The sequence below is a fragment of the Palaemon carinicauda genome, chromosome 38, assembly GCF_036898095.1.
Source record: "Palaemon carinicauda isolate YSFRI2023 chromosome 38, ASM3689809v2, whole genome shotgun sequence".
Taxonomy (NCBI): domain Eukaryota; kingdom Metazoa; phylum Arthropoda; class Malacostraca; order Decapoda; family Palaemonidae; genus Palaemon; species Palaemon carinicauda.
The window spans coordinates 46,758,656-46,763,655 of record NC_090762.1 but is presented as its reverse complement, the minus strand read 5'-3'; positions in this window follow the sequence as shown (position 1 = coordinate 46,763,655).

The following is a 5,000-nucleotide window of genomic DNA, read 5'->3' as shown; positions in this document are numbered from 1 at the left end:
AGTTGTTTTGGCTAATTTTTCATGGCCGGATGCCTTTCCTGCCGCCAACCCTTCCCATTTACCCGGGCTTGGACCGGCACCAAGTAGAGGCTGACCTGAAACATCGACCCCACATAGAAGTGGGAAAAGATGTAGACAAAGAAGAAGAAGAAAGTGTCCATTTACGTACAGGGGTTGAATCTGGGTCGTACGGTTTCTTGGGATAAAATGATACCGATCACATCATGCGGCCTGCAATGTTTACCTACATATATACAGTCGGAGGCAGGAATTCCTGGCACACATCACTTTGAAGAATTGTACCCGACCACAACCTATTATTATTATTATTATTATTATTATTACTTGCTAAGCTACAACCCTAGTTGGAAAAGCAGGATGCTATAAGCCCAAGAGTTTAATAGCTCAGTGAGGAGTTCCTGTGTATAGCCCCACACATCCCCTCTGCCATCTCTCCCTACGCTACTGGTTTGGTTACTCGTTGCTGCTTAACATTATCATAGTTTTACTCATATTCATTTTCAGTCCTACATTTCCCTCTTTCTCTTCAAATCTTCTATCTTATGTAATTCCTCCATACTGAAGTTTCATATAATCCACTGAAATACGATTTTTACCACCAATAGAAGAAATGTAGGATGGGGTTTGCCATGGTCGAGTTGGTCAGCGATCAGACTACATATTTAAGTATTATTATTATTATAATTATTATTATTATTATGGCTGCATCGGCAGAATTCAATTTCTTGTCCAATTTCTCGATTCTTCGGACAATTCTTTTTTCAGGATTGCTACATTCAGCCAGCAAGTTGGCGAAGCTCATTAGGGTGAAGGATACAAATCAGGTTAAGGCTGGATGTAATTAATACAAGTACAAGTAATACTCGAAAATTACAACAGGTAAAGTCAGGAGTGGGTTGCGACGCGTTTCGGAACAGCTTGCTCCGTCTTCAGGCGAGAAGTGAGGCTCTGGCTAGATCTGGGTCCTTATATATCCCAGCTCTGGTTCGTAGAGAGTAATAATAATAATAATTACATCCAGCCTTAACCTGATTTGTATCTTTCACCCTAATGAGCTTCACCAACTTGCTAGCTGAATGTAGCAATCCTGAAAACAGAATTGTCCGAAGAATCAAGAAATTGGACAAGAAATTGAATTCTGCTGATGCAGCCATAGTATTTAACTCCACCTGTTTGAAGGAGGGTCTCCTACCAAGATATTATTATTATTATTATTATTATTATTATTATTATTATTATTATTACTACTACTACTAGCTAAGCTATAACCCAAGTTGGAAAGCAGGATGCTATAAGCCCAAAGGGCTCCAACATAGAACAATTGTCCAGTGAGGAAAGGAAATAAGGAAATGAATAGACAATATGAGAAGTAATGAAAAATTATAGTAAAATATTATAAGATTAGTAATAACATCAAAACAAATATTTCATACATAAACTATAAAAAGAGACTTATGCCAGCCTGTTCAACATGAAAATATTTGCTGCTAGTTTGAACTTTTGATGTTCTACCGATTCAAATACCAGTTTAGAAAGATCATTCAACAACTTGGTCACAGCTGGAATAAAACTTTTAGAATGCTGTGTAGTATTGAGCCTCATGATAGAGAAGACCCGGCTATTAGAATTAACCACCTACCTTTTACGAAGAGGATGGAACCGTCCGGGAAGGTCATAATGTATAACAAACTAATTGAACGACAGTGCAAGAGATTAATATCTAGATCAAGAATAAGAAATTTGATAGACCGTAAGTTCCTGTCCAACAAATCAAGTTGAGAGTCAGCAGCTGTAGACCAGTCAGGAGAACAATACTCGAAACAAGGTAGAATGAAAGAAATAAAACACTTTTTTCCAAAAATATCGATCACCGGAAATCGCATAAAACTTTCTCAATAAGCAAATTTTTTCGTGCAATTGAACTAAACGGACTTAATGTGTTTCTCAAAAGTAAATTTTCTGTCGAGAATCACACCTAAAATTTGAAAAGAGTAATACAGAGTTAAAGAAACATTATCATTGCTGAGATCCGGATATTGAGAAGCAACTGTCTTTGACCTACTAACAATCAAACTTTCAGTTTTGTTCGTATTCAACTTACTACCCCATAATTTGCACCATGTATTAATTTTAGCTAGATCCCTATTAAGGAATTCAGCAACCCCAGATTCAGGAGATGAAATTGATGCAAAGAGAGTAGCATCATCTGCATATGCAACAAGCTTGTTTTGTAGGTCAAACCACACGTCATGTGTATATAGTATGAAAAGTAATGGGCCAAGAACGCTACCGAGAGGAACAACAGATATCACATTCCTATACTCACTATGGTGCCCATCAATAAAAACTCTTTGAGACCAATCGCTTAAAAATTCAATAATTGTGCTGAAAAAAGACCCACCAATTCCCAACTGTAATTTTGAAAACAGAAGCCTCATGATTAACGCAGTCAAAGGCAGCACTAAAATCAAGGCCAATCATACGAATTTCCTAACCACAATCAGTGGATTTCTGTACAGCATTGGAGATTGTAAGAAGGGCATCACATGCTCCAAGGCCTTCACGAAATCCAAGTTGCAAACTAATTAACAGATGATTACGTTCAGCAAACCTATTTCGACGTTATGCCAAACGACGTTCAAAAACTTTATATAATATGGGAGTTGTGGAAATTGGGCGGTAATTAGTTGGTGCTAAGCACAAACACATTTACTTAGTGGAGTAACATTACCAATTCTCCAACAAATAGTAAAAGCTCCTGCTCTTGCTAATTTACGCGAAATAATAGACAACTTTGGAGCTAAGAAATCTGTAGTCTTTATAATAAACAAGGGAAAAAATTCCATTTGGGTCTACACCTCCATAAGCATCAAGGTCCATCAGCAGAGCTTTAATCTTACAAGATCGAAAAGCTAAACTACTTAGTTTAGCCTCAGGAAAACAGGAATGAGGAAAATCAAGTTTCTCATTATGTAAAGAATGTAACTTTCTTGACATTAAGATTTGAATATCTTCCTTTCGAACACTTACAACTTTCTCTGTTGAATTTAACAAGCGGTATTGGAAAGTGTTCCGAAAGTTTGGAAACTTTGGAAGGGCCGATAACTTTCAGGGAGGCGTTTGCTTTCTCTAGATTTTGACTGATTGCGCCATTCACCGGAGATCGCCCTCATGGGTCCTCTGTGTTTTATTTCCTGTTTTCTCGAGTGCCAAGATTCGGAATTCCCTCTGGGAAGTAAGCTGCACTGTTAGTAGCACTTCAAGCTAGTACACTGTGTGTGTGTGTGTGTGTGTGTGTGTGTGTGTGTGTGTGTGTGTGTGTGTGTTACTAAAGTCTCTATAGCTGCACCTAAATTTTAGTCCACTTTTCTAAAAAAAATTTTTAGATTTCTCTTTTACATTTGCAATTGTTTTTAACTTTTCCTTATTATTATTATTATTATTATTATTATTATTATTATTATTATTATTATTATTATTATTATTATTATTATTATTATTATTATTGTTGTTGTTATTGTATATTATTTTTAGCTAAGCTACAACCCTAGTTGGAAAAGCAGGATATTATTATTATTATTATTATTATTATTATTATTATTATTATTATTATTATTATTATTATTATTAGCTAAGCTATAACCCTAGTTGGAGAAGCAAGATGCCATAAGCCCAAGATCCCCAACAGGAAAAGTAGCCCAGTGAGGAAAGGAAATAAATAAACTACGAGAAGTATTGAACAATTAAAATAAAATTTTAAGAACAGAAACAACATTGAAAGTGATATTTCATATATAAACTTTAAAAAGAGACATATCAGGTTGTTCAACCTAAAACCATTCACTGCAAGTTTGAACATTCGAAGTTTTACCGATTCAAGTACCTGATTAAGAAGATCATTCCATAGATAGGTCACAGCTGGATTAAAACTTATATGTCCTACCCATGTCCATTTCTTTATGCTACATGTTTAAATAGTTATAAAAATAAGGTGAATATATTTTTTGATAAAATAAAATGGTATTGAATATAGTTATTGTCTCTGCTGCTGATTTAATTAGATGTCAGAAAATTATATAGACTTCGAAAGGGCCTGTCGAAAATTGTTTACTGGTACAGTTAGCTTCATTAATTCCGGTACACTTCACGAAAAGCTAAGGAGGCGTCTGGCAGTTGTAAATTGTAGCAGACGACGCTGTTTAGCAAAAGCGAAACTGTTGTCAATGCTGCCACTAAAACAAAGTCTATGAGCTTGTAAACACGTGATCAGTAGCATTTTTATTAATTTATCCAAGTTCTGTTAAGCAAAATATTGTTATTTGCTTTCCGTGAAGTGTACCGGAAATAATGCAGGCAACTGTACACCGAAAACGCCTCTACAAACCGAGGGAGACTAGAGCCAGTATCCTATGAGTAAATGGTCTCTGCATTTGTGGATTCCTTCTAGCTTCTTATAGGATCTGAATGAGACAGCAGCTATTCCAAATAGGAGTCTTGTCCCGTCGTTAACAAGTAGGGGAAGTCTGCTATTGTGATGACTGTACCTTCGGTTGGAATTCTACCCAAAGTAAGAGATATTCTCTTGCTTGAGGGTACACTCAGGCACACTATTCTATCTTATCTCTCTTCTTCTTGTTTTGTTCAAGTTTTTATTTTAATATTGTCACTGTTCTTAAAATATTTAAATTTTCCTTGCTTCCTTTCCTCACTGTGCTATTTTCCCTGTTGGAACCTCTTGGGCTTATAGCATCCTGCTTTTCCAACTAGGGTTGTAGCTTAGCAATAGGTAATAATAATAATAATAATAATAATAATAATAATAATAATAATAATAATAATAACAATAATAATAATGTATTTACATAAGGCATGAGATTTTGTTTGAAAAATGATTTCATGATTTTGTTATTTTTTTTTTCATTACTAGGTTATAAAACTCTCTCTCTCTCTCTCTCTCTCTCTCTCTCTCTCTCTCTCTC